Source organism: Lissotriton vulgaris, chromosome 10, assembly GCF_964263255.1.
Source record: "Lissotriton vulgaris chromosome 10, aLisVul1.2, whole genome shotgun sequence".
In the NCBI taxonomy this organism is placed as follows: Eukaryota; Metazoa; Chordata; class Amphibia; order Caudata; family Salamandridae; genus Lissotriton; species Lissotriton vulgaris.
Window position 1 is genome coordinate 826,918,053 of NC_141698.1, and position 18,689 is coordinate 826,936,741.

Here is an 18,689-nt window from a genome sequence, read left to right on the forward strand (position 1 = left end):
GGTGAAAGTTCCACAACTGTGCGGCCCGCACTAAAACAGTGAGGCCGACTATTCATGTTTTTTTGCAGTAGGGAACAATAAGAAGATTGGCAGAGGCCGAGAGGAGCATACGGGTATGCCCAGTGAGGAGAGATGAAAGGGTGAGAGTAGATGGGATGAGAGAGGACAGCATGGGTGCAAGAGAATTAGATTGAAGAGGTAAGGGATGAGGAGAAATGTGAAGTGCAGAAGAAGTGCAGAAACGCAAGAGGAGAAGTGAGTGTGAACGAAAGGTGAGGGCACAGAGGAGGGATACTGTTAAACGGTAAGAGAAGATGGCTGAGTGATGATCTGTGACATAAAACGGAATTAGCTACGATGTGGGTGAGGGACAACAGCGATGAGGGAAGAGAGGGAGTACTGAGGTGGGTGCTGAGTTAATAGGGGAGAGGGACATTGGTTTAAGAAGGTGTTTAAGAACAAAGGGGAGATGTGAAAGATGAATGGTGGACTGGAGAGGTGTAAGATACAAATAGACAGAAATTTGAAGGAAGAGACTTGAGGTGAATGAGAGGTGCTGAGGGGAGAGAGGGGTGATGTGTCCAGAGAGGCCGTTAGATTAATTTGAGAGAGGAGGGCAGTGAAAAGACAGAATGGCAAGAGGTGATTAAACATGAAGTGAGATGTTGAATGGGGAGAGTTTAGAAGTTGTAAAAAGGGGTGAAAGAAAATGGCTTGCAAAGTAAGAGAGGGATCCGGGGTTGGAAGAGGAGAGAGGGATGGAAGGGAGGGGTGAGAGGAAAGTGGCATGGGTAAACTGCTTAACTCTGCATAAGGCTGCCAGGGTTTTAAGGGACCTTGCTGCTCCCGGCCGGTGCCACGTGAGCTTCTAATGTGGCAGCACTTATTCCTGCGGAGTGGAAGGCCCTTCACAAAGGTTAACTAGACATCTTTCTGTTGTTTATTGCTGTATTTTCATTATAAACTGGTACTGATGAGGTGAAATATTTTTTCCTCAGTGTTACTGTGCGTAACAATGTCAACATAATGAAGCAATACTATCCCAAAATATGCGGCATCACATAGTATTATTTATTTTTTCTTACATACAATTTAGTCGAGCCTGCCGCATAATTTTGTCCTCACCTGCCTCATAATTCCAGTAGCTCTGTCTATAGGTTTAGAATTTTTTGTCAGGAGGGGGTCCTTAAGCCTGAAAATTTTGACTGGGGGGGTCTCGGCAACCAAAAGTTTGAAGACCTCTGCCTTATAGGGACATAACTCCTTATAAGGACCGCAGCCTTTTATGGACTAAACCTTTCACCTAGTTCCATGTAGAGGGTGGGTTTTTCCCAATCGACATTGCTAAGACGTCATCCTTAGCACATATGAATAATTTATGAGTACACTCTCCAGGAGGTATACTTCACCTCTCCCATTGATGCACAATATTTAATCCCCAAAGTCATCCTCGTACCCGACAATGGGTAACACACGCACGTAGACTGTATAAATGCAGCGCCTCTTGCTATCAGTAGTCAGGAGGGAACCGAGACTTCAAGGCCAACACACTGACCAGAGATGCTACGGCTTCGACATGCAATCGCTGCAGCTGACAGTGGTCTGACTATCCCCTGTGTGGTGTCCAGCTCAAGTCCAGGATGAAGTCCCACACTCTCACTATTCAGGTAATGGTGTTCGACTAAATCCTAGCGGGATTCTTGGCTCTTAGACTCTTGACTCTTAGGCTTAGGCTCTTTTCGCATCTACTCACATGCTAGGTACATTTAGGTACATCTAGACAGGCATCTTAGGAGTACGCACTTTATTGTATAAATGCATTTTATATTCATGTATGTGTTCATGACTGTTGCAAAATGGTAGAACAATACTATTCCTTTTTATTCTCTGCTACTGTGTCACAGTTGTAGCAGCACATTTGTTTTACATAAGAAGAACAACGGTACAATAAATTCTTATTGTAAACATGCCGACTGTTTCTTCTGTGTATCTCTCTGAGAGCAAAACAAGCAAGCACGAGTGACTGGGTGAAAAGTAGTATATTGTTTCCATGAGTCTGAGGAATCAGGGTTTGTTGTGTCCTAAGGTTGCCAAAAATCAATCTCTATGATAATAGGAGATGCTAGTGGCACTGCGAGCTAGTTAATGCAAAACATAGGCTAACATATTTGGCGGGGTGTACAGAGTCAGACCCTCAGTAGATGTTATCTGTAAACAGTGCAGGTCCTGCATGAAGAAACTACACTACATGGTGCCCAACGTGGTTTAATGGCACCTAACCGTTTGGTTTGGTACTTTTTTAACAGTAGAATCTGAGTAGCTCAGTCGTGCTTTTTTCTCAGAGACCCTACTTACAAAACCCAGAGACGCCTGGAGTTGGTAGACAAAAAACTCCACCATAGCTGAGTAGGCTAGATATCCTATTTATTGGCTGTTGGTTAATCAAGCTTGAAGGACAATTTTCCAAAAATTGTGCATAAAACCTTTTCTAAATTTCCTTGGACAATTATTCCATGTCTTAAACACGATGTCTATTGAGAATGGAGATCTAAACCCAATAGACCAAGTGCTTAATCAGTCAGAGGGTGAGGAAGATACCGATGCAATACAGATTGCACCCAACGAAAGACATACTCTGATAGATAGACTACTCAAACATGGGTTAGCACCCAGCGGAGGTGTAGTAATATTCATGATAGAGGCACAAAAGGTTTAAAAATGGAGGTATTCTACTCATGGATTACATTCCCAGCAGCGAATGCCGTAACAAAAACTTTTTATTATTATAAACATGAAGGAGTTCCAGGGGTCTACAATCCGTTTGAGGAGATTGAGATTCTCCTTACTTACCAGGAACATATTTTCTGGTTTAATGGCGCCTTACCCTATACAAGAACAAGAGCAAGGCTTGGTGCTTTAGGAAGACCAGGAGCATCATGGCCGATAATAGCGACTTATGCACCACATCCACACATTGATACAATGCCAGGTGATGAACTGCTTGTTCAACACAAAGAGTTGATAAAACTCTACAGAAACATGACAGACTTCGTCTTAAGGACACTAGCGGTCCAACCAACAGTAATTACACCTACTAAAGCTCCTACACAGAGCACAGGTACTAAAATTACTACACAAACATTACACACGGTAATGGGCAAAGTGCCCACAAAACGTGAACAAATTCCTTTCTGGGTAACTCAGAAAATAACCTAGTTAGAATCAGTATTCTCAAAAACAACACCGTTTTAAAAACACTGAATGTTAACAATGTTAACAATGTGGTGTAATCCCATGGGGATTACACCACAGCTAAAGGATTGCACCTCTTGGGGTACAGTCTTTGCTGCCATATATACCAGAACTCATAGTATTCCTTCATTAGCAGTAATACCAGATGTAATAAGACAAATACAAGATGAGTACGGAGCAGAACCTGCCCTAAACTTAGGGATGAAGTTATTAAATACCTACGACCAGGTAATAGTCATAATACTAGCTAATATTTAAGGGGCAGAAGCATCAGTGTCAATCCGCTAACACCTACGGGAGTTCTCTCCATTAGAACAGGTGAATGAACTATCCAAAATAATTAAAACTGCATATGAGGAATTAGGCAGGGATAGTTTTGGGGGAAGAGCTTTAAAATCTCAACTAGATGGCAGTCCTGTAAAGGACACTTCTAAGAAGATACCTACTTCTTCTAAAAAGAAGTAGGATAATAAAAAAGAAAACTCTAAAGATAAGATATCTCAGTCTCAAGGTAGGTCTCCTCCACAGGAGCCCTCTGAAAAGAGGTACAACCTTAGGAATAAGGATAATATTAGGAAACCTGACAGGTATCAGGATACTGATTCATGTTCCTTTCAGGGCTCGAAGAAAAGCTCCGGAAGAGAAGGGCGGTCAGAAAATAGAGAGGAGCACACACAGTCCAGAGACAAGCACCACGCTCAAGACTTTACTTCTAAGAAAGAAGATAAGCAAAATCCAAAAACTCAATTTAAGAAAAAGAAAGTTGCTGGTCTGAAAATCAGACATGCCCATAATTCTGAGGACACAACTTCTGAACAGGGAATGGTCTCTGACAATGCTAGATAGTGCGGCAGAAGTAACAATAGCTCATCTGTACCTGAAGGAATTTCTGGTGACAGCGGAGTTGAATGATTACATCACAGTGGAAACATCAGACACCAGGGTGAGCGACTGACATAGGTTATATGAAATAACCCTCCGGTTGGAGGGGGATGAGCCCAGGAATGTAAAAGATATTTTTTGGAAGTACTTATCATCTGGTTATGACATCCTGTCAGCAGGACAAGACTGGCCACCTGCATTCATAATGGAGTTCCCCAGGGGAGAAAGTATAGCTTTTCTTGCATTTTCCAATCACGTTCCTGTTCACCTTAAACATACATATGCACAGGAGTGGGCAGTAACCCAAGCGTTGGCATTGTACAAAAATCACCAGGGTGGGATGAGAACTCAACATACCACGTGGGCCCATTAAAAGTTCCACCTAATGCTCAGAGGCAATATCCAATAAAGCAAGAAGCTAAAGAACAGGTCAAGGAACTCTTAGATCTACTTGAATACCAGGGGGTCATTGAAAAATGCACCTCTCCAATGAACAATCCTTTGTTTCCTGTCTCTAAACCCGACAATACATACTATCTAGTTTCAGATTACAGAGATTTAAACTCATGCGCAAAGACATTTGTTGTCCAAAATGCACATAGTGCATACCATTGTGTGCAAAAAATATAAAACCACACTTGATATCTTGAATGAATTTTTCTGCCAAAATATAGCGCCTGAAACCAGACATATGACCCTATTCAGTGCGTTAGTGCCACAACGACAATTTTGCCGACTAGCACAAGGGTATAAGAATAGCCCCGGTGTATTTTCAGCAAGAGTAACAGAGTTACTTCAAAGATTTTGTAAAGAAGTGTTGTTCTTTGTGGATGATATTTATCAGACAGAAGACTTAGAGAGCTACTTAACCAGGGTAAGCACCATTATTATGGGATTTGCCAGAGAGGGCTACAAATTCAACTTAAAAAAATAAAAAATAGCCCACCTCAATGTCCTATTTTTGGGATATGAACTGTCACGTGAAGGCAAAAGTCTGGCAGCTAACTTTTTAGAAAAGTGTGCTCTACTTTAGCCTCCAAAATCATAAAAAAAATTACAATTAATACTAGGATGTCTAAATTTAAGCAGGACATACATTTTAGATTACTCACAAAGGGTAAAACCTTTCTATGACCTAATAAAACCAGACTTTTCAGCCAGAGATTGGTCACAAGAACATACTAATATTCTTTGTTTACTCCAGGAAGACATAATTGCTTCCAAACACTTCCAAACACGCGTAAACGTACGCCACTTAGTGATCTGAATAATTGCGGGTCAATGTGGGTACACTTATTTGACCTTTAATGAAGGAGAAACTGTACCAATCTCTTACAAATCACACCAGTACACAAATGCAGAAATACGTTTCACTTCAACAGAAAAAATGCTGACAGCCGTTCAAACTGCTGTAGCAAAAGAAAGAGCACATGCTCAGGGAAAAAACATTATTGTCGTAACTCCAGTACCAACTTCAGAAGCAGTTACAAAGGCCAGCATCCCAAATGCGAAAGCGTTACATCCAAGATGAATACAATGGGCTAATTCTCTTACTGCAACAACTGTTGAATACAGATTTGATCCAAGTTTAAAAACACTAGCATTCCTGCAATATGAACAAGAATATCCTCTACCTAATGAAATCTTGCCTCAAGAACGATATGAATATATTATTTATACTGACGGATCTGCGCAGTTGGCCATAGGAAGTAAGCAGCAATATTTTTCGGCGTGTGCTATCGTAAAAGGTTTCATGCGTGATGGCAAGTTCCATTCTAGTTGTTCAAAAACACAATCTCTAGGGGACTGCAGGGCTCAGTTGGCAGAATTAAAAGCACTAATACTGGCACTTGTAGATACGGATCACGAATTCCCAACACTAATCGTGGGTGATTCTTTTTACTGTGTACTGTCGTACAATGAGTACTTACAGAATTGGGAGCAACGCAGGTGTAAAGACGCCAAAGGAGGCACAATTAATCACAAAATGCTATGGGAACAGGTAGCAGAATTGAAAGCCGAGCTACCAAGAACTCACGTGACAGCAAGGATTCACATGATCAGTACACTGAGCCATCAACGTGATGGCGTTCACATTGAAGGAAATTCATTGGCTGATGAAGCCCAAAGGGGACTGTTTGCATGGCTTCCGTAGCTGCGCTGACTTGTTCAAAAAGAAGAATAGAGGGAGATATTATGGTAGCTGCCATCGCTTCACGCAAAGGCAGCACAGCAGTACCTAAAAACTTTCCACTCAAATACTCCTTCAAGTTAGATGCACAAAACATTCTATAAGCTCAGATTCCTGGAGTGGGGGATAGAGTAATACCAAATATGGATCCTAGGCAAGATTTAATACTAAGGGTGGGCGTAGTTCGCGAAGTAGCGCTTTGCAAAGCTACGCGAAGTGCACTTCGCACTACCGAAGTGCACTTCGCACTACGCGAACTTCACGTAGCACTACGCGAGCTGCGTAGTAGCATGTTCGCACTGTGCAAGATGTGTTTTCAATGATTGCACAGTGCGGACAAGCATCCAGCACTGTGCAATCATTGAAAACGGCATCTTGCACAGTGCGAGCTGTAGTTTTCTGCTGCTCGAGTAGATTATTACTCGAGCTGCAGCTTTCTCAACGCGAACTGGTAGTTTCTGATTGAGAGCAGTCACGAGCATGCGCAACCACTCACAATGAGAAACCTTACTTCCCCGCGTTGAGAATCTCGCCGGGATGTCATTTTGCTTGCTTGCGGTCACGAACATGACGTTCAGGACCGCAAACAAGCAAAAAATGAGCGCTGCACTACGCTAAGCTGCACTACGCGTGTTCGCACTGTGCTACGTGCAGCTTGCGTAGTGCAAAGTTGCGCAAACTTCGCAAACACTGCGAGCGTAGCGTAGTGCTTCGCCCAGGGTATTAAATACTAGCTGCACACAAGGGTTTGGGCTGTACGCACACAGGCGTTAAAGCGACTATTTCTTTACTGAAACAGAGCTATTGGTAGCCAGGGTTAACTAAGCAAACTAAATGCAGGGGGGTACCACAGGAACCCCCGTGTGCACCCCCCACCCCTCCTTCAATTTGGGGGCCCACAGGGCCCCCCAAAGTGAAGACCGTATGCCTTTCCTTGGCGGCATTGCCGCCATGGAAAGGCATTGAAAAATGCCCATCATAATATGTCTGGCTGTGTCTGATAGACACCGCCATCATATCATTCCTTTTCCGCCCTTTTACATTCTGATCGCAGCCCTGCATTTAGCTCTCGAGCTTACAAAGAGGACATGGAAGGAATGGGCGTAGCATTGCGGTTCTCATCTCCGTACCATCCTGAGGGAACTTCGGTTGTGGAGAGAAAAAAAATGTGACTTAAAGCAATCTTTAACAGCTAGGGTATTAGGAAAGGGTGGTACTTGGGTCACACACCTTTTTGGGGTACAGCAGGCATAAACAATCAGCCATGAAGCTCTCTACGGGGATTCACTCCATATGAGGGCCACTTTGGGACACAAATGTGGGTACCTGACCTTGATTGTGAAGGCACAGTCCTGATGGAAAACCATTTGATATCCATGATCATTTGGCTGTTTTACAGGATCTAAATGAATCCAGGACAAAACAAAGCAATGTCCATCTAAAGCAGACTACCACTGAGGAAGTCAAGGTAGTCATGGCAAGACCTTTCTGGATCCCAAAAGTCAGGGATCTGGTCAGAGAGAAAATGTTGGACAAAAAGGAATTTGGACCCTATTAAAGAAAACCAGTACCAGTACACGGAACAAGAACTGTGGTGCTCCCTCCTCTTGCCGGAAAAAAGGAACAAAGAATTGTCTCAATCGACTTAATCAAACCATTCTATGGGGCCGATACTAAAGAGTGTGCCTAGTGGACTCTGCTGGAGCAGACGCCCTCCTCTAGCTACAATCCAAGAAGTTCAAACAGAAAGACTCATCACGTTTGAAGATCCGCCTGTAAGGAATGAAGTTAGTCCTTCATTCCATAGCAACAATGCCATGGAACTTGTTCCACTTGAGCCAGACTTTCAAATTCAAAATGAAAATCAGAACAATTCACAAGCTGCAATTAGACTGAAAACAGACGTCTACAACATGCCTCATCGAGAGGAAAATAGCATTTCAAATAATCCTGATGCCATTCCCACAATTGATCGAACAGCTTCTGGCTATTTCATTAGCTTTAATACATTTTCTCTGGATCCAAGTGAGCCGGAAACGACATCAGACAAAACACCATTGAAGCAAGAATTAAAGAGCATTCTTTTCTTTCTTCAAAAAACATACCTGGTATCGCCTTGGATTGAACTCTGGGTAATTTCTGGGATATTGTTTTTTCCTTTCTGGCTAGGCTTAATATTGACTTTTAGTATGCTTATCAATGGACACTATCTACAAAAAGGTTCCACAGCCCAAAAGGTCAACATCCTACTGAAGCCACACCCATCATCACATCGTGAACAAAAAGAATTGCCATCAGTGAACATTACAGCTGTTCTGATACCCGATGGTATAGTATGGGACAAGGTTGATTTCAATATTTGCGGCCCAACCAAACTTTAAAAAATGAATCATGTATTTAAAAATCTCATTAAGTGATTTCATAACCTCCAGTAAATTTTCTGATGATTGGGACACTGAAATAGTGAATAGCTTGTTGCCTGATTTAGTGAAAATTGCTGCATTTTCTAATAAGGAAATGATAGAGGGTTTTTCAGACTATGATAAATTGTATTGTTACCAACATTATGGTCATCATTTCCTGCACAAATCCATTTCGGCTAGGAATGTTTTTGAGTACCATCAGTGGGAACATTGGCCAACACCACCGAAAAGTAATTCACAAATGTTTGCACAGAAATTTGCATACTTTTCAGGGTTTAACACCACAGACTCAGCCTCATTGTAATATAAGGTTTCACCAACATCGGCACTGAAAATCATGTTGACGAACACTAAACAGATTTACTCTGCTTCTTTTTTGGCCCAATTGTCTGAACAGGGTTTCAACCGATGAAAAGAGAAAAGTGACTCAAAATCGATTTGGGGTTTAAGGGACTGGCAAGTCCAGGGTACAGAGGCACTATTTAGAGCATGCCTAATTCCACAGCAAATGATCTTTTAAATTATACTGTACAACAGACGCCCTGTCTTGAAATAGCCAAGATAAAGGACCTGAACACTCCAAAGCTTCCTACGCCAACACAGGGGTGGCAGAATTCTTCTATAAAGGAAGGGGCAATAGTTGATGACATAGTAAAGTACAATAGATCAGACCCAAATTGGAAGGGGTGGGTGGTTTGGCCCTTAGACACAAACATATGTCATAAACAGTTCTTGCACATCACCAAGGGACTCAGTATGCATAGGCCAGACCCACGATATGTACAGAGAGAGCATCCAGGAGGAGTGACGTCCTATTAGGGGTAGACGGAAATTGCGTAGTCACACTACGCAAAGATCCGCGAAACGGCAAAAAATCTACACGAGCATGCAGAATTCCGCAAGCTTGCGGAATTGCTTGTGCCCCCAGAAGAATTGATGTCCCCAGCAGTGACCATGTGTGTCTGTAACTTTGGCACTGCGCCGAAAGGCGCTGGGGTCCCTTGAGTGAGCTATCCATCATAGTGGGCAAAGAGTGGGAAGATGTTGCATACCGCTAGTGTGTGTGCGGCGGGGCTTCTATGCGAGTTCACATGCCTCTTGTTTATAAAAGGTCAGAGACCGATCAGAGCAGCAGATGAGGAGAGAGAACCTCCTGGTCACAGGAACTACACGGGGATTGCCCTCAAGAAAGTTATGGATGCAAAGACCTCCATCAAGGGTCACAGCTAGTTTTTGGTGGTAGATGTGGGGAGAAAGCACAACTGCCCAGCCTCAAACGTGCTCACAAATCTTTTGGGCTGATTAATGCGTTACTGAATTTGAGCTTCAACTCGGGCACCTGCTTTATTTATATCTGTATGTGCATTCTGTTGAGGTTTCATTTTTGTGACAGGAACGACGTGCCAGAATGAATCCTGGCCAGCATATTTATCCAATAAGATGCGACCGTTTTGTGCAATACCTCATCATGCCCACGAATTCTAGTATGCCGTGGATCGTGGACTTTTCGGCAATTCCACGTTTTGCACCGAACGCGAAATTGCTGAAATTTTGCAATATTTCGCGAGCGGTACGGAATTTACAGCCCACCCTTACATCCTATAGTGTTGGGAAGATGTGCCTAGAATGGTACACTTGCAAAACTGAAACAACACTTATCTTTACTCTCACAAGACATGGATCTTAGGGACTTTTTACTAGGTCCTAGGAAATAACGTCAAAAACGTTTTATATATGCAGGCATTTATGCTGCCTATACTGAAATCTGGAAGATTTCATTACAAGACCGGAGGCTACATTATGCAGTATACCTTTAATGCAGACCCCAAGCAGCCGCATACATCACAGTAAAAGGTTTCAATTAGAACAAAGGCAACAGATAGTGGTCATGAGGCAACAACAATCAGCCTCTTTTAAATGTGGCTCCCAAGCAGATAAGTTGACTCTTTTATCCTCTCTCCATTTTGTTTGTATTTATGGTGTTTTAATCTCTTTGTTTCCACAGGGTGTGCTATTGGTGTGGTCTGAATACCCCCCCCCCGCACCCCTTCCCTCACCGATCTTCAATTTATGGAGATTTACCCTTCGCTCCCATTCTTGATGTGGTAATAAGTTATTTACTCTTTACATGTATTTTGTAGCTGTTTTGAGCTCCACTTAGTAAGGGAATGACTCGTCATCAGCTGGTGCCGAGTTTAATTTACTTTGTCTGCCTTTTTCTTCATGTTGCGTGGTTGACGCGCTGTGGGATAAATTCGTCATGCCTATTATAAAAGCGCTGTCTATGCGCCATACAAGCGCGTGTACTCACCTTTCTCTTCGGCGTTTGAGCCTCGTATTCTCGCAGGGCCACATTTAATTCCCCTAACCGGGCACGGGCCATTGAAGGAATGAACCTTAGTGGGAACGAAGCGGCGTCTACCTATTGCTAAGGTTCTTTCTTCGCTCCCCTGGCCGTCGTCAAGCTAGTCATAAGCCGGAGGTGATTTTCCATACCGACCCTGCATGCTCGAGCACGGTGCTTAGGAATTACCGACTGTTGACAATTGCGTTTTGAGACCGTTTGCCCGATCTTACTAGTTTTTCTGCTACATTTTGCCCTTCTTCTTGTTTCTTTTAATTATTGTATTAAAAAAAGATTTGGCTCCAGATAACACATACCCTCACTGGCGCCTCCCTGTATATCACCCTAACATCGCCATTATAATGTCCAGCAGCGAATCAGATGAGGCTTCTGCACCAAACAGCAAATCTGGAGAATGATTTTTTCAAGAAAATGCTGGATATGGAGATGAAATCTTGCATGCTGGACAGCCTCTCTCATTTTATGTCTTCCAAACGCCCTCTAGAGCACCTCATGGACTGATGGAGGTCTTTGCACCTCAAAACATATGGGTGTCCTTGGAGGCACGAAAGATGCAGGTGTCCTAAGCGACACACAGGAAGGAAATGCTCATTACGGCAATGGAGATGGTGACCCAGATGATTCTGAATTCATTGATGAATATGTCCTCGACCTCAATGAGGATGACTAAGATTTCACTGATAGATTTGAGGATGCTCCATTTTCCTCAAAGGACGTAATCCTTAACCCACTAGGTGAAGAAATGCTCTCACCCCAGAACCTTAAACATCCGCGGAGTTCAGAATGGACTCCACAGGATCATGTTGCTAAATTTATAAAGAAATGGATTAGAAACCCTTTAGAAAGGGAAACACGCAACATCTTGAGAGCAGAATGCTCAAGACCAAGAATTGGGGATAAGGCTTGCTACACCCCAAACCTAGACCCTGACTTAATTAAGTTCCTTTTTTAAACTAGGGCGCGACCCTAGGAAAGAAATGGAGAAGTCTTTTCAAAGGGTGCCTTGACGTCCTTGGCTCCCTCACTAGAATCCTTGATTCAGCCGAAGAGAGCCATGCCCAGGGCACTCATCTCGATACAGAGATGATAAGGGGATGGAGCCAGAGGGCCATTATACTCTTAGGTAGTGCGAATGCTAGCATTAACGCTGAAAGGCGTAGGGTTGTTCTCACCAGGATCAACCCCAAACTTTCTGACCTTGCTGATAAAGAACCCTAAAAAAACCACAAAGGGCTTCTCCTTGGAGAAGAATTAATTAAATCTCTGGCAAATATGTCTCCAAATTTACCGCCCTTGACAAGGCGCAACAGAACATGCGCAAGATCTTTAACACCGGCAATAAACTTTTTCGGAAGGGCTGGAAGGCGGGGCCAACCTTCCCGCCGATACAACCAGAGAGCCAGTTTCAGAGGACGTGGGTATGGCAGAGGCTATCAACAATTCAATAACCCACAATTCTACCCGCAAAGAGGTAGAGGTCAACGGAGCAGGGGCTTCTGAGCACGCGGATGTAATAATCAAAGCAATCCCTCAGGTGAGTGTTACCTTCCCTCCTTCACGTTCTTCTCCCTTACAGGTGGGCGGGAAGCTCAAATATTTCCTAGAAAATTGGAAGTTAATTACTCAAGACAGCTGGGTCCTAAATACGATAAGGAGCTCTACAATAGATTTTTTTTCTTACACCTACCCAGGAATCCTTTCCAAGGGAGATCCCTCTATCTCCAGAACAACAATGTATCATAAAGGAGGGAATCTCATCAATGATCCAGAAAGGTGCAATATTAGAAGTTCCTATGGATCAACTGGGCTTCATAAGCAACCTTATTCTGGTAGAGAAAAAAGAAAAAGGTTGGAGACCAGTCATAAACCTGTGAGAACTGAACAGATTTCTTACCTACAGACACTTCAAGATGGAAGGTATCCATCTTCTCAGGGACCAATTTCTAGAAGGAGATTGGCTAGTCAAACTAGATCTCAAGGATGCCTATTTTACCATTCCAATGGCGGAGATTCTCCAACACTTCCTTCAATTTCTCTGGAAAGGTCATCTGTACCAATTCCAAGCTCTTCCCTTTGGTCTTTCTTCCGCCCCCTGGTGTTTTACCAAGGTTATGAGAGCCGTTGTCTCTTATTTAAGATCAAGAAGCGTTCGTCTTATCAGTTATCTAGACGATATTCTCATCATGGCACAGGAATGCTCACAGCTAAAGAAAGATCTCATCTTTACCATGAATCTCATAGAGAGTCTAGGTTTTATCATAAACAAGGAAAAATCGTCCCTGTCTCCCTCAAAGTCTCTAGAATTTCTAGGCTTCATGGTCGACACAGTTTGCTGCCTCCTCCTTCTTCCCTCAAAGAAAATATCAAAAATAAAGAAAGAAATAAGACATGTTCTCAGTCGTCAAGACCTATCCCTCAGGGATTTGGCCAGACTCCTAGGTCTTCTCTCGTCCTCCATTCAGGCCATCTTTCCCGGTCCCCTAAATTATCGAGCTCTTCAGAGAAACAAAGCGGGAGCCCTGAGATCGGGGCTTTGGTAGGGCGATCGTATCGCCCTAGACCAAGATTCTTGTTCAGAATTGTCTTGGTTGCTGAACAACCTGGACGCATGGAATGTCAAGGCTATTTTCGGATCAATTCCAGAATTTTTCTTGGAATCAGATGCCAGCCTTCATGGCTGGGGGGCGTGCCTCCTAGATCAGAATCCTGAAGGTCCCTGGTCTCAGCAAGAATCTCTCCACCATATAAACTACCTAGAATTGACCGCCGGTCTGTATGCTCTAATGAGCTTCAGACATTCCCCTCAAGGGAGATCAATCCTTTTAAAGATGGACAATATGTCAGCGGTGGCTTATATCAAATGCTTAGTAGGTACCAGATCTAGCAAAGAAGCTCCGGTTGTTTTGTTTGGAACATAAAATCGCCCTCAAAGCGGAGTATCTTCCAGTAGCCGTGAACTCCTCTGCGGATTGAAACTTAAGGTTTCTCGTAGATTTCAGCGATTGGAAACTGAATCCTTCTGTTTACAACACACTGAACAGGATTTGGGGTCCCCTGGAGGTAGATCTTTTCGCAAGCAGGCTGACCTCCGAGCTCCAGAATTATTTCAGCTGGATGCCCGACCCGGGTGCTCTGGCAGTCAATGCCTTCCTTCAGTCCTGGAAAGAAATCCGAGGATGTGCTTTTCCCCCTTTTGCAATGATTCAGAGGGTCCTTCAGAAAGTGAGACTAGAACAATGTCTCCTTCTCTTAATAACTCCCTTCTGGCCTTCCCATGCGTGGTTCCCAACCATCTTTGAACTGACTTGCAGTCTTCCTTTCTTGATTCCTCCCATAGGGAACCTCCTTACAGACGCGGATGGTCGAATTCATCCTCTAATCCAGAACGGGAGTTTATCCCTTCTTGTCAGGAGATCTATCGAAATCTCAGGCCTTTCGGAAACGGCTTCAACTCTCCTCAAGGAGTCTTGGGCACCAGGCACACATTACCGATACACTAGAATCTGAAAACTTTGGGAACGTTGGTGCTTGGAAAGGGACCTGGATCCCTTGGAGGCCCCTATCGGTGACATAACCAACTTCCTTGTTGAGCAATTTGAAAGGGGACTTAGTTACAGATCTATCAACTGTTTTAGATCTGCTATCTATGCCGGTCAACGGTAAGACTATTGGTAAAAACGCCATCATCTGTAGAGTTATGAAAAGCATACGCCTACGGAGACCTCCTAAGGCCAGATACGAGACGCTTTGGGATGTTAATTTGATTCTTAAGCTCTTCGACAATTGGCCTACCAATTCTTTACTTAACAGGAAGAATCTCTCTATTAAACTAGCTACGCTCTTATGCCTCGTCTCTTGCAGAAGAGCTTCTGATATCAGGGCTCTAGATATTACCCATCGTTCTTACTGTATGTTTGGCATCAAATTTGACATCCATAGAAGGACAAAGACAATGTTCGATTCTATATTTTATCCTCGATTTGATCTCTTTCCCAATCTCTGCGTTGTTAGATGCATGAATGAGTATGATCTCAGAATGTCTGATCTCTGTCCTCAAGGAGTTAATCAGTTACTTATTTCCTTTGTTAAACCCCACAAAAGTATTAGCTCCTCTTCTATTGCTAGATTGATTAAGACTGCTATGAGCTTAGCTGGTATTGATTTGAATTTCTTTCAAGCTCCCTCCCTTAGAGGTGCTATGGCCGTAAGTCCCTCTGGTCTGGAGGTAAGTTAGACGACATCCAAAAAGTGGCAGACTGGTCTAATGCCAGTACCTTTGCTTGTCACTATTGTAAACCAATTCAACATATGTCTGATGTTGTTCTAGATAGCTTCCAACATGCATAATGTAGCCTCCGGTCTTGTAATGAAATTGCGATTCTCATATTAACATGACTAGAGAATCTGGATTTCATTAAAGACTCGGAGGCTGACAATATCCCTCCCTTCCCACCTCTGGTGGCATTCAATTTTCAATGCATTGTGTAATACATTTTTATTGTAATGCTCTTTATGCTATGTTGTTTATCTTATTTATAAAATACTTTTTGTGTTTATCCTTTAGACTAATTGTCTTATCTTTTTAGATAATGCCTGACTGCTGTTGTTCTTTCGGCAAATCATCTTGGCTGCAACCTTTTCCATGGATTCCTTCATCTCGTTGTCGTTTTCTACTTATGGAAGTTTTTATGAAGTTGGACATCTCAAGTTTCTTCTGAAGATCTTATCTGTTGTTCATTTAAAAGAGGCTGATTGTTGTTGCCTCATGACCACTATCTGTTGCCTTTTCTCTAATTGAAACCTTTTATTGTGATGTATGCGGCTGCTTGGGGTCTGCATTAAAGGTATACTGCATAATGTCAGCCTCCGAGTCTTTAATGGAGTGGAGTGGTGTGGCTCACTGGTTAGAGGAGGCAGACCCGGAAGCAGAGGACGGCCCGGGACCAGGGTTCAATCCCCGACGTGGCAGGGTAGTGAACCAGGGTCAGCGGACTCGATAATTCTTGCCTCGGTGCCTACTCTAACCAGGGATCACACTCGGCAACTCTGGGCATTAGCTTGCCTCATCTCCACAACAGCCCCCCACAAACACCGGGGATGCCTGGTTTCACCTTGGAGATACCCAGGAGGGAACATCTCACAGGGAAAGCCAGGACGGGTTCCGCAGCGGTCTATAGCACCAGGATGCCTCCGGGTAGCAGTGCGCTTTACAAGACACACACATTTACAAGACACACACATTTAATGAAATCCAGATTCTCTAGCCATGTTAATATGAGAATCGCAATTTCCCAACAAGAAGCCTCAGAGAGAATAGACCGTATAAACTTAGAAAAAGCATTAGCTGTGGTGGATAATGGGTTAACAAATTTGACCTTCAGAATATATTCATTGGGCAACATTGTATCTTCTGCTATTGACATACTGGAACAGGATTTAGCCATATTACAAGACGGTCAATCACAGTTACATTCTATTATGGTACTAAGCTGGATGCTGCAATCTTTTCGTACAGGCTTTGTCCCATGGCGTTTTATAAACAGTATGTCTCAGTTTTCAGAATAAAATCTAACTGATACACAAATAGAAATGGCACAAACAGGAGTAAAATATACAATGCTGCAAATTGAAAAACTGGACAAGCTGCCATTCACAGTGGCCAAATTACCATTGACTGAGTGGCTAATCCATGGCCAAATCACTCTCCCGGTCACTACTTTTCAGTTTCGCCATTGCCTTGAGCAAAAACAGGCAGGCAAATATGAAAAGTTTGGTAAAGAATACATTAGGAAATCCTGGGATTTACCATATAGATTTCGATGCCGGAGTGGGGGTCGAGAAGTGTTTCTTAGTGGTACCAACTACAAGAGCACTTTAAGCGGTTCTCTCATGTGCCAAGATATTGTTTTGCACGCGGCCTGTAATGGTTCAGTTTTGAATCTCTCTTGCCACATGAAAGGAACTCCAGCTGCTGTGATCACACCAGCGTTTGAGTTTTTTTCGAATGGGAGTTACTTGATGCTGAACGATCAAGGTTGTTGTGGGATTCTCCCGGGCATTGCCTATCTGGTCACAGTGAACACCAGGGTTACTTGCTATATGCAAGTATTGTTTCCTCCATAAAATGCAGTCAGGGAGGTGCTGCTAAGGCCTTCACTAAATGTTTCTTTTATACAGTTTGATGCTTTGAGCAGAATGATAGCCATGCTTTTACAGCAAACTGTGCCGTTAACCTCCGCTCGAGAAACCTTTGAACTTCAAGTTGCAAGGACCTCGACAGAGATACAGGCACTAATGCGTACTAACTGCCCCGGCATTTCGTCGAAATGATGGGTCGTATTCTTAATATTGTACACCTATTTAAGACCATAGGGTCAGGATTCCTTAACAGCTTCCAGACCATCCTCGGTGTTATTCCTAACTTTATATACTTCCTATTTGGAAGCATTTTCTGGGATCTACCTCTGATGCTGGTTGCTATTGTTGGAATCCTGATTATTATTTACCTGCTACGTAATGGGCGGATCATCCGCCAGCGAGATTGCAAAAGCTTTCCTGGAAGATATTACTGTGAGCGCATGGTACAACATCTGGGTGCACCTCGCGTCCGAGAACTAAGTTCCTGTCATTCAGACCAGTCTTCAAAGACTGGCTCGTAACTGTTTTCCGATGCCTGTTTTGCAAAGGAGAATGCGAGTTGGACATCTGTCTGACACCGCTAACGGAGACGCCAGTAAACTTAGACTCCAGGCTGGAACCACTGCGGTCCCATGCTTGTTTCTGTCCTCAGCGCATTCCCATATTAACACATGCATTCCTCGAGGATCCGCAGGCGCCCTTAACTGAGTTGGACTAAAAACACCTGTTGAAGCACACCCATTAGTGCATATAACGGTCCAAATACAGTATCTGATAAGCAGCAAATGAGTTCAAATTCCTGATGTAGTCCTTCGCAGAGGTTCACATGAACATAACAATGAGACCACAGGTGTAAAAGGCATGGAAGCAGTCCAAAGTCGTTATCTGATAATTTTCATCAATCCTTTATTATTTTTCTCAAAATAATGCAGCCCGTTTTCCTTAAAGGAAAACGGGCTGCATTTAAAAACAGAAAAAAAGGCAGGCAGTGTTCCCTGGGACCACTGCCTGCCTTTAAACCTGCCTTTGCGACCCCATTACCACCCTCTTGAAGAGGGTGGAAATTTGCGAGTATTTTGTGCCCGCAATTGCGGACACAAAACATTCTTACATAAGGTTGCACCCGTTATTAGGAAGGGAATGCCCCTTCCTAATAGCGAGTCGCAAAACACTATTTTGGGAGCGCAAAATAGGGTGTGTACATTCCCATGCTATTTTTGCATGTGCAAACTAGTTCGCAAACCTGTTTGCGCATGCAAAATGGTCGTACAGCTCGCCATTAGTCAATCTTAATAATTCTTCTTAAACACAAAGACAGAGATATTATTGAGACATATACAGGAGCTTGGACACCACCATCAATGCATTTAGACATTTTACAAATAGTGTATCATATGAAAACAAAGAGTTAGTGATTATATAAATTATGAGATGTAGA